The 13,192-nt window shown below is 32.9% G+C and overlaps 1 pseudogene across 1 annotated transcript; it reads right to left on the reverse strand.

Annotated features, from left to right (window-relative positions):
* Positions 1–4,857: 4,857 nt before the first annotated feature.
* LOC145597687 (putative trehalase) lies at positions 4,858–10,835 on the reverse strand (annotated as a pseudogene). Its single transcript, XR_014103381.1, has 11 exons — positions 9,970–10,835; positions 8,827–8,946; positions 7,793–7,907; positions 7,588–7,688; positions 7,390–7,499; positions 6,779–6,851; positions 6,544–6,699; positions 6,368–6,455; positions 5,802–5,898; positions 5,495–5,708; positions 4,858–5,252 (listed from the first exon to the last, which is right to left on the reverse strand). The product of XR_014103381.1 is annotated as a putative trehalase (transcript).
* Between the last annotated feature and the right edge of the window lie 2,357 nt (positions 10,836–13,192).

Below are 13,192 nucleotides of genomic sequence, written 5' to 3' on the forward strand. Positions count from 1 at the left end.
ATGTTCACATGTAGTATAGCCGTGTAGGATAAAAATTTGTCGAGATAATGAATACACTATGAACCCAAAATCATGCATCCATGTATGCTAATTGTCATTAAACTTATGAATAACCTTTCATAGTTTTTTGATAAACTTAGGGCCAGTTCTCATACGTTGAAATTCAATTCAGTTCAGTTCAGTTCAGCTCCTAATTTCCTTCTCTTATAAAATATTCAGTTCAGTTCAATTCAGTTCAGCTGAGTTCAGTCAATGAGAACAGACCCTTAGTCATCAATATATCATAGAATAATACAAGTAGAAGGAAAACCAACTAGGTTAAAGAGGAACTTGTGCAAGTATAACATCTCTAGTAGTACGTCGTAAGGCTGGTAACACTTTAGTGGCAGGGTAATGGTGTATTTGTGGTGGTGACTTTGTCGTAATTAACGATAATTGAATAATGTAAATGACACTTATTTTTCGTGGAAAATTATAAAATAAATTGTTAGACTAAAACAAACGAGAATTGTGCAAGAAGATATGAGCAGGTGTAAATGTGGTGATTTCCTGATCTCAGGTCTTGGTTGTATCCTCAATAAGCAACAAATAGGTCATGCTATAATTTCTATTTTCAAAATTAAGCTATATTAATAAACCAATAAGATCTTGTGACTTGACCCACCAAAACCCACTAATGTAAAATTGAAAATTTTATATGTAGTAATTAACAGGCAACTTAAAACGTAGACAATTTTATAATTTTTGTGGTGAATCTTGTTGATGTCATAAAATCACCAAATTAAAGTTGGTGTATTGTGATGGGATTAGCTGATCTCCAAATCTTTCCACCTTTAGAATTTGTGTAGAAAAATAGAAGAATGAAGCAAATTTGTAACACTATTCTTCGATTCCTACATGCATAAGGTCCCCCTTTGGCTTTATATTCGTAGCCCTACTCCCCTTTCATTATTTAATTATTAAAGAAGATATGAATATATGATGATAGAGATGTAAATCAACCCATATATTCACAAATAAATTTAATGTTAAGTCTACTTTGTTATGTTAAGTATATGGTAGAATATTTAGAATATCGTAATTAATCACATTTGGAAATCATAAACACTTATCGAAAATTAAACTTACATAAAAGTCCGATCCTATAGGCTAGGCTTGAAGTACATATGCAACATAGATATCATCCTGTCAATACAATGTGAAAGGACCAACTCAACCATCTATAATTAGAGCCCTAGGTTTGGTTTTTTACTCTATCAAGAATTCTAATCACTTTTTACATATGCCTACATTTGGAATTTATACTCTGTATATAATTTTCAAGGCAGATTTAAAGTAAGTGAATTTGATGACCATCATTCTTGACTCATTCATGTTGTTAACAAATTCATCCATACAATATGTATAACATCTTATATGTATAGTACAATTCTTCTGATAAAAGTTTAATCTAGTGCAACCTAATTCTTTGTCTATATTGTTGCTCAATCAATCCTCATGCGACATTGATAGTTGATACATCTTTCACTTGGTCATCAACGGATTGGTTCGTTGTGGACTTCTAGTGTTGTACTGCTTGAACAAGCTTCCTCTTGCGAGTGAAGGTTTAGATTTATCCGAATTTTGCTCATCAGGGTACAATCAGTACGTTTGTGAAGAGCTTGTGAACAAACTCGATCTAAATTCATTCAACAAGTAAATAAGTGAGCACAAACAAATTTTTTGAAATTGATCAATAAAATGATTTAATTCAAACACCATTATATTCATCTAGTTGATGTTTGTGAACATCTAGATCATATCATGGTATAGTTACTATAGTAACGCATTTATCTCTTGTAACATATGTTAACTTTTACACTGTTTAGCTTTAGTTGAACAAAATTCAAATGTATGAAAACATAATTACTTTTACACTGTTTGATTTTAGTTGAACAAAATTAAAATTCTAAAGTATGAAAACATGCATAATTATCACTCCAAATTCTCAATTTTACTAGATATTGATAAACTTCATCAATCAAAAACTGTAGCAGGATCTAGTTAAAGCTAATGAACAAGCTTCTGTAAGCCTGTTAATCTAATTGAACAGAGCTAGAACAAAGTAAGAAAACACTCGGGTAAAACTCGATCATTTCGAGTTTGATCATAAACTAAACAAACACAAACATTCATACTTGTTTACCAGCCATGCTTACAAATCACCCACCAAAACCCACTAATCTAATTAATTTTATGAATAAAACTGTTGAGCAATTCTGATATATTGGTAAAATGATATAGTCTTAGTCATAAAATCACCTATTCCACTTGGGATTGGCTGATATGCAAATCCAGAAACTTTAATAATATTGTTTTGAAGTTGACATGAAATAATACTTAATTAAACTAACCAAAGAGATTAATTCCACTAAGCTTGGAGCATTATTGTACAGTTATAAGGGCTCCTGTTGGAAGAAAACAGAATCAGCAGCAACCTGTCTAGATAATTATGCTCACTAATCTGATGTTGACAGATTATATAATTACATTGATGCAAAGAATATACTCCTTGTTAATGTGACAAATTATGAAATGGAGGTTAGTTGATAGCTTTATATTATAATGCTGCTTCTTTTTGGTTGCATATAATTAGTGAATTAGTGCACATATGGTCCAGCAAGTTCTTCCCAGAATTTCCTCATATCAACTGATGTAACGAAAGTGATTATCAGACTTGTTTAAGGTAGTAGGAATGCAGGATTAGCATAAATATACTTTATTAGATGTGATATACGAGTTTATTAAGCCTTTCGTTGTCGTGCAGTATATCATCAAGGAAGACAAAAATTTAATATTGTACAAGTACCTAGAGAGGCTACAGTGGCAAGGATTTGCATATCTGATGGCTAAGAAGCAGATGATCCATGGTAATTTATCCCTGCATATTGATCAGAAAGACCGAAACACGTCGAGCACCTAAGGTTAAGCAAAGGAAATGACCTTATGTGCACAGACAGATCATGTAAAAATTAACAACCTGATATATGCCTAATTGCCTTTGCTTGAATCTTGGTTACACTAATTCTTTCTGATAAGATTCAAGTACTTTGGGTGTATGTATGCAGCAGCCCTGTTCCTGTTGTTGCTGGTGTTGTTTCTAACATATTTAGCCAACACTCGAGACCTATGCTCAGCGTTTAACAGCAACCAGCAGTCCGGCAGATCTTGTATACAGTAGGTATATTAGTACTAAAGCGTTAAGTCACTTCAAAGGCTTATAATGTATACATGAATGTTCTTCAGCAGATTCAACCACTTCATACATAAATGATATACAGATCAGTAGTTATCGACGTATACTAAACTCTATCAGCGACTCCTGTCAGCAAACCCTTTCAGTTAACGATTTAATTTCCTACAATATACAATAAGATTTGAGGGATTTTAATTCATTGTTTCGCCTTAAGCCAATATAATGTCATGAATCTCATGATCCATACTCTTTTACTCTGCCATGGTGCCAACAGAAAGTCAGAAACTCCCCGTCGATTAGAAAAATAAGACGGCGAAGAAGACAGAAGCTCCTCTGAGGTAGGAGAACTATTTTCAGCTGTTAAGTTAAAAAAACCAGAAATTGATGCGCACTATCTGGACAAAACACAGTCACATACCGTTTAATGTTGACAGAAAAATATAGCATACTCAATGACGTTGGTTAGGAAGAAGACAAGAAATTAAAGAATATATAAACTTGCATTTTTGATGAATTTAAGGTTAATTATATGGCTTAAATGCTTCTCCTTTTTGGTTGCATATTAGTGCACTCTGCAAAGATGTTGCAGCATATACTGACATATTCTTCCCACAATTTCCTCAACTGACGTAACACCTAACAAAGTATTGCAAGGTCTCATAAATCAGGCATGTTTATTACAGCAGGAATGCATAAAGCATGATGGCCATGAATATTTGTCATTAAAAGGACAAGAGTATAAGCCAACTAGATGATCTATGACTTATTAAGGATGCGTGAAGAAGATGATATGTATCAAATATTGACACCCGATTGACCAATTAGATGTTTCACTAACAATCCGATAGCTATCCTTATCCATTGGCAACAGAGAAAAAGATCTTAATTGGTTTGAAAGAGCACCAGCATGCTGATAGGTCTGCAAGACCCTCATCATAGTCATTCGAAGTGCTAGATGAATAACTTAACCTACCGCTTTAGGGTATTTCAACATAAGAATGAACAGATGGGCTATGAAAAAATCCAAGGGTGCTAAATGTTCACGTCCTGGTGAAAGTAACAGAGTAAAAGTAACAGAGTAGATCCTATAGCTGATGGTGGTGTTTCTAATCCATATACTGGCAGAGTGGCAGCTATACATGTAAGATAAGGAATTGATGGGTGAGCAAGTACAAAACTATTAACATATGCGTAAATAGCATTAAACAAACATACAAAGGGGGTGGAGCGCTAGTTTCTCATGCTTGATGCATTAATGCAGAAGATTAATGCAAGCCAATGAAAAAAGATACGAAGCTTTGCAATCTGACATGGGTTGTTCATTTATAAACAAAAGAAGGGCCACTGAATAAACAGAAAAATATATCATATCTGTGACCAGTGACCAACAGAAGCTAAAAGGTTCTATTGGATATTAGTATAAAAAACAGAGAATTAAGTTCATTGTTGCTCGTCTAATATCCACAGCAGGCATTAGTTCATGCTAACATGAGCTCAAACAGTCGCACAACATACAATACAGCATAGAAGAAAACAAGTAAAACTCAGCATCAGATACACTAATTCGGTATCTCCAGACTAGAGTAGCTCAAAAATTATAATAGAGACAATGAAAAGGAACATTCATGAAAATCAGTTGATAATTACTTTATATCTTATTTCAAGAAGCAGCTTGCTTCCAATTAAACACATACACAATGCTGCCATGGGAGTTTAGCAATCAGTTCAACAAAATACAATCATTAATATTTAGAAGACCTGAATGATGGGACATGTGGGTCAATTATCCAATCAATATATTATGAAGCCTAATCTTTACCTGATTAGGAAAATTAAAAGCTTTATTCAATCACTAAATAATGTCATAAATCCGTGGTGCCATCGTCTTTAATTGTTGATAAAGCAGAAGCAACCTAAATTCTTCAGCTCCCAGTTAACAATCAAGTTTTCTATCTTGGGGCCATCCAAATTCTTCTAATAAAGCCAATACAACTCCGTTTGTCCAGCCAAATCCAGTCTGCAAGTAAATTCATAATATATATAAGTGTGAAACCAACAAGTTGCTCTACTATCAGCTACTTTTTCCATCCCCGAAAATTTAAGAAAATTACAGCAATGATTATAATCTCGGTTATAATAATATTGATGATACTAATTTACATATTTATCATTAAAGAGTTTACTAGTATGTTGTTGTTGCCCAATATTGTCATTATATGATACTATTAACGAGTTATTAATGCTTATGTAAACATATACCTGTGCTATGTATTCACCACCGCCTCCAATGTCCCCGCATTTATCTACATCATATTTTTCATGCATTTCTCCAGTTGTCTTGTAGCTTGCATAGTTGGTCTTAATCCACCTGATTGCTATATCTTCTGCCATCAAATAGGCTTCCTTGGAGCCAGACTTCGCAAGAGCTTCAATAATGATATGTTGCATAGGAGCCCAGCCATTAGGATAATCCCTGGTTATGCAATCTCTATCAAATCAGTATAATTCTTAAACATGCAAAAGTTTCCAAAGAAATGAGAGTATGAAGGAGGGTGAGGCAATCAACCATTGCTGTCCAGAATTTGCCAAAGAAGTGGCAATTCCATAAGGACGAACCAGGCCTGAACTTGCAAGACTTTTCATAACCTTCTCTGCCAAGAAAGCTTGAAAATACAGATGTCATTTAAATTATATTGATATTGTAATTCTTTCACCAAATATAACCCTAATACAAGTTGACTGAAAAGATTAGATATTGCAGCTCGTATTCTCTTTTCAAAAGACGTTCAATTTACACCCCGATTAAACCAAAGGATAAATCAATTTTTTTTTTTAATCATTTTCGAAAACCCAAAGGTTACATCAATAAAATATAGTCTTACCAGTACACAGTATCAGATGTTTCAAATGGTAATAATGGCAATACACAGCAGCAAAACATTATTTTCCTAGGTGATCTTATTTCCGTAAGGTATATAAAATATGCATGGTGCATCATTTAGCAGAATTTGACTTATGTAGGGAACAATGAACAACTAATTTTCAAGTCTTTTTGCTTAGAGCAGAGAAAAAACACCCAAGTAAAGTGGCCAGAACAAAGCAAAAGTTATAACGTGGAGCAAAATTAAATACCTGAATCAAACGGCTTGATCCATAAGGGAATAAAGTTTGAAGCAAATAAATGCTGATTCTGGTGAGAAGCTTCCCATGTTTGATCATCCTGTAAGTGTAACAAAAAAGTTAAAAGTTACAAGACTGATAGTAATTGTAGCTAGAGGATAAAACTTAGATTTACAAGCACGTGTCACCTTGCAAGTGATCCAGCAATCAAGCCACTGGCCCATCTTTTCATTCCAGAAGATAGAGTTAAACGCTTTCTCTCTTGATTGAGAAGCTTCGAGAAATTGTGCAGCTATGTTGTTTTCTCCAGCGACTTTTGCAAAGTATGCTATATCAAGCTCCATCTGAGGCAAACAAAAAGTAAATTTTCATTACATGAGATGAACCATCAAATTGATCTCAAGCTATGATCTTATAACATACCTTGAGTATGTATGCATTCAGATCTACAGGCAGTATCGTGGTTGTGGTCAGTGTTGTTAGATCAGAAGAATTCCTGCAAAAATAAACTAATTTCTTCAGAACATGCACCCACATGACCAAAAAAATGTACTTGTAAATCAAATTAAGTTATGAAATCCAGAAAGCAGAATATGCTTTGATACTTTCCAATATCACAGACCAAAGCAAGTCCCATTAGATATATGCACTTAAAGAATAAGAGAATACTAGCAAGAACATAGGTCAATAGCCAAGCTTGCCATGCCTCCCACATGCTCATACACATTGGAATAGAGAATACTCTATCTCAGAACTTATATATACTTTAACAAAGTGTGATTTCCCATAAATACTGCTTATCAGCCATTATTCTACCTTATACAAACTCTGGAGGTACAAGGAACAAGAAATCCAAGAGCCATTACTAATACGACATCTAAAAAGGTAGATAAAGTTATTCATTTGATATTTTGAGCCTCGAATATCCATGAGAAGCTGGAGAATTAAGCATATAAGAGAAATACATGCCATATACAACATCGAAAACTGAAGATTGCTGTAATTAAACTTGAACCCAAGCAAGGTAATTTTACCTCATCCACCTTGTACTAAAATCCCATCCAGATTCAGCAGTTGAAGCCACCTCACGATAAAGCTTTTGTTTGTCAGCTGCATCAGACAGTTTTGAAGCAGTTTCTTTGTCCTGCAAAAGCAACAGATTAATATGTATGTTTGCTATGTGCAGTACTGCAGCTCTTACTCTTGGGTTGTAAAGAGAAAAACGAACATACCGTTGTTGAAGATTCTGGCCTTGGTTTATTCCACATAGCATAATATCTACTCAAATTGTGACTGCAACCTTTAGAATCATGAATTGTAACCTTATGTATTCCTATCAAGACAATTTGATTTAATGATATAACAGTAAAATCAGCATACATGAAGTGGTCAGAAATGCTGAGGATAAAAGACAAAGAAAAGTGCAAAAAATGGCACCTGAATTCCAAATTCGTGTTCTTTGATTAGAGCAGGAAGAGCCTTCTTAATCAAGTTCTTGTCCCCAGTTCTTTGGTAGATCGCATGTATCATCGAACTCAATAGAGGAGGTTGACTGTAGAAAAAAAAACAACTTTAGATGCTTCACAGTTTAATTAGCAGCTGCCTGCATAGCTTGAATTAAAAATTTGGCTGCCTAAGATTCAAGTTCAACAATTAAGAGTCAAACCAGAAGAATCTCTGCACCATCTCACCTTCCATAAACTATCATAAACTGTCACTAAAGACCTAGAATCATATTCCCTCCATCCCACGAAACTGTCCTCAATATTATTTTGGTTTATCTGATTACAATATCCAATTTCTTTAGCAAATGCATATTCACCTAATCATACACACTATTTGTAACATTCCAACTCATATCATTTGCAAAAGTTAGCCAGGAGAAAATTCTTTGGATGAATTTCAATGAGTGTGTTGTAAGATACTAATGTATAGTCCAATGAAGCTCAAATTTCAATGAGAGTGTTCAAAAATATTCAAGATGCCATATACAGAGCAACAAATGTCAATATAACTGTATAAGCATAAAGGCTTGAGTTTTGTTCCATCAATCCATAGTAAGCTTGTGTAACTGCTTCCTAATGATGTGAAAGGACAACTTCATCAGATGCTCCACTTCTCATTAAAAGATTAAAGTTGCTTAATAATATCCTCTAGGCAAGTGAAACTTCTTTCAAAATTTTTTACTTCTAAACCTTAAACTATATCCAGTTAACAACTTTATCTTTTACACTTCCGAGGAAGTGAAACTCCAATACAATCCTTGAAAATTATGGCAAGTGTAAATTCCTAACTCCTATTCCCAACCAAACGACCATAGAGAAAGACAATAATCACAATATCACTCACAGCCACATCTTAGGTAAGTAATACAGGCATACAGCCTCTTAACTGTGATTTCACTAACGTCAGATCTCAGATGCAAATAATTATCTAATCAAACATATTATACATAAATAAGTCACAGTCACCTTCGATTGGTGTAATATGCTCTAGCACCATTAAGCACATAGCCATACTTCTCAACAAAATATATGAGGTTAGTCACAATAGCAGTTGCAGTCTTGTGCATGTGACTAGCTAGCAAACCCCTGCACAATGAAGATAAAAATAACATAAGAAGTTTTGCCAACAGCAAATCATTATTGTAAGCTAACATGCCAAATTGTCATCCAGACTCTTTTACAGAATTGTGATCTATTTTTCTGATTAGAATTGAAAACTTAAGGACCTCGAGCAGATTATTTAAAAAAAAAAAAAAGATGGCACATATAATTTAAGTCCTGATAACTCTACCCTTCAAGGACATAGAGAATGAGAATAATAAGGTCTACATCCAAACAGAACATTCAATATTCTGGTAATTCTTCCACAAATTAGCTTCTGCCAATTCAGTAATCCAGGTGCAAGATTCAAACAATTAGAATCAGATCAGCCCTGTTGTAGCTGAACCAAATATTGTATATTTACAGACAGACTGCACAAACTTTTTATATATTATTTTGAATTATTATAGGTAGTCTAACCATGGTACGCTATCTTTAATTATCCTTGTATCAAAACAAAAACGGAAATGACATGATCATTTTCAAGATGACGAAATCATGCTAAATATTCAAAGCTATATGACTTCAAACAAGTGACCATGATCTAATCTACACATATAATAATAAATTAATTGTTCAATGTTTCAGCATCAACAACAATTTTTCAAAAAACTAAGTTAAATCAAAGACTAATTTAGTCAACCTTCTAGCTGTTTTTTAAAGCTTGGAAAATAACATGTAGTACAATTCTTTCAAAAAAAATTATAAATTAGTACATGAAAATATAAAAGCATTTATTACATTGAACACCAAACTAAGGGTATCAGAAAATAATTGCGCATATTGGTCAGTAAACATCAACATCAAACCACACAACATGTGTCCAAGAACCACTAAAACAAGCAAAAACCAAGAAAATATGCAATCCACAATAATTAAATTAATATTCTCAAACATTTCAAAATAATGGTTACACTTTATACCATTATTTCAGAATGATTTTGAAATAATGGTTGCACTCGTGGTCATTATTTAGAAACGGAGGGAGTACTGTATCAAGAATCAAACCTGATAACCCAATAGGAATCCCAGTAGTAAACCTCCCTAAACCTTGAACCAGGAATAACACAAGGTTCAGGAATAGGAAGCAAAGTATGCAATTCAGGGTGCTTTTTAACATCAGGTGAAGCCTCTCTACTCAAATTCTTTCATAAAGCATGAACTTGCAAAGCCCAAGCTCTAACCTCAGGATTCTTAACTTTTGGTAAAAACCCATTTGGCTCAGCCACAAAATCAGCTGGTTTAACATAAATCAAATCATCCCCTGCACCATTAAAGTAATCTTGTATGAATTTTCGCCATACATCGGATGAAACGGCACCGTTTTGTGTTCTTGGTAGTTTAGCAAAGGCTTGTTGAGTAACAGAAAGATTAGATTTCAATGAGAAATCAATATAGAGCTTAGGATCAAAATTGTTGGGTCCAAATGTATTGAGGGCAGTTTCTTGAACTTGTTCTAGGAATGAAATGAGAGGAATTGTTGAAGTTACAGGCCCTGAATCAAGGGCACTACATTTTTTTGTTTGTGGGTGTGACATGATTGGAAAAATTAAGAGAAATAATGAAAATATGATTGTAAAATTGCAATTTTTAATACAAATTTTAGTCCTTTTGAGAGAGAAAATTTGGTATTTTGGGGAGATTGAAAAATTGATTGGATGGTTTAAAACTAATTGAAATTAAAGATGGCATTTTTCAGACCGAAGACTACAAAGCAAGTCAAACAAAGTGGGGATAGAAAATTAAAAGTCAACAAAACAATTGATTAAAACTCTCTCGAGAAACACTTTGAAAATACCAAATTTGAGTTGAGAAGATGATGATGAAGAGAGGTAAATTTAAGGCAAAAGGTTGGATTCTCTATGATGTCCACAATAAGGAATATAGAACAAAAGCAGCTTTTCGAAATTAAGTCACATTAATTAATCAAAATAATCATATTTATAGCCTTACAATCTCATGTCCCATAGGATAACTAAAACTAAAAGATAAAATTAAAACCTAATAAATTAATAATATTAAACCAATTACTAACCAGATAAGTGTAATTGTATCGGTGATAATCAAAACCTAAGTAACCATTGATAAAATATCAAATTTGGGGGAAATGATTTTGGCACACCCTTAATTGATTTTGGCACACCCCTATGTGAGAAGAGTATAGAAAACTGTGCTCTCACATAGGGGTGTGCCAAAATCAATTAAGGGTGTGCCAAAATCAGTTTCCCAAATTTGGGGTGTACTAATGATAATTTTCCTTACATTTATATACTACAATAAATAACATACTTCCTCCGTTTCTTTATATTTTTGCAATACTTTCCTAAAATGAAAATGACACAATAGTTGCAACACACTACAAAAGGAATAATTTTATAGTGAATATTGTACTATTACATTTATTTAAAGCACATGGCCCACTTGATTATACTCCTAACAACCTTTTAACCTCATTTTTGTAAACCTCATTTTAAGTATATGTGAGATCCACTTTTCTTAAATATCATGATAAAGTATGTGTTGCAACTTGCAACTATAAACAAACAAACTGAGGAAGTAGTTTTTTTTTTAAATGGCAAAAAGTTGGATTCCTTTTAGTACAATTAACTAAATTAAGGAATTTCTTTAATGGGGACAAATTAAAGGTAGTGCCTTTGTTGTGGAACCTGATACTTGATAAAAGATTGTTCCTTTTACGCCAATCAAATGTCTAATCAAGCGTAAACACCGCAACAATGTTTTGAATTATTATTATTTTTTTAATTAACTAATCTTAACGAATTCTTAGTAGATGGTGAATAATAGAAAGACAAAATTAGCTACAAATATTAAAAATATATAAATTCGATGTTTAAACCGATAAATTTCATAAATCTAAAATTCACCAAGTATTTATATATAACTAAGTTAGGTCCCGTGCCATGCACGGTTATTGACAAAAAAAATTATGTACGCATATACTTATCAGTGATCATATATTGTAATATCTCGTTTATAGTCATTAATTTTTGTCTATCCCAATTGTATCCTTAAAATGGATATTGTGTTTGCCACATAAAAACTTATAGTGGAAGATTTGTATTTTTTAAAAATATTTACAAGGATTATATTATACTATTCTAGTTTCCATATTAATTAGTTAATTGAATGTGAATATTTAAAAAAGGTAAATATCATTTTTATTTATATAGTGATTAAATTACAAAAATTTCCTTAAATAAATATTCTATTAATTTTTTTTTAGAAAAAATACTAAGGACACACCAGAAACTGACACGTGTCATTGCTGGTGTGTCTTTTAGTATATATTATTGATTATATATACATATATAGTAACCCTCTTAGGGGGCGTTTGGTTCAAACAATAGTATGGGTTTGGAATGAGGAATGAAACCTGGGTAGTATGGAGTTGGAACTTGATACTTGATTTTTGATTTTATGTGTTTGGTTTTTATGTAGGAATGATAGTTATTTTTTTAATTTTAAACCTAAAGGTATGGGTATGAGCCATACCCACCTCCCCCCTTAGGTTTCAAAAACCCATACCGTGGGGGTTTGAGGTATGGGCCCACGGTATGGGTTTGAAAAATGAAATTTCTAAAAACAAACACAAGGTATGGGTTTTGGTCATTTTAAACTCATACCTTATACCTATTATGCTTGAACCAAACATCCCTTAATTTCACTTTTTTACGTTGTGCGGTTGTGCCCTCTTTACATCTTTCCATACATGGCCGTTAAAAAATTCCGTTAGTAGGGCCCACTTTCCAATTATTAATAATTTTTTTTTATCAATTTGCATGTTAAAAAATGTTTCGTTCAAGGTTTTTTGGGGCTATTTTGGCCCTTAAGAATCCAAATCGAGCTCTAATTTAGGAAAAACGTAAATGTCTTGTTTTGCGTATCAAAAAATGTCTCCATTTGAGTGTTTACGTTTTTTATAAGCAATACAAGATATTTATGTTATTTTTTTGCGAAATCTGAACTCAATTTGAATTATTAAATACCAAAAAACCACATTTATCAAAACATTTTTCAACACGCAAATCGATAACAATCTAACAATCCTAATTACACACTCGAAAAATGAACTAACAATATAACATCTCAATTATCCACACACAAAATGATTGAACAACCTCATGTTAACAATTTTCAAGTAGAGTATGTTAGAAAATTGATTGATCAACTTCATGTAGTGTGCTCAGACATAAAATTATTCGGCCATCTT

Source organism: Chenopodium album, chromosome 20 (genome assembly GCF_948465745.1).
Source record: "Chenopodium album chromosome 20, dcCheAlbu1.1, whole genome shotgun sequence".
Taxonomy (NCBI): Eukaryota; Viridiplantae; Streptophyta; class Magnoliopsida; order Caryophyllales; family Amaranthaceae; genus Chenopodium; species Chenopodium album.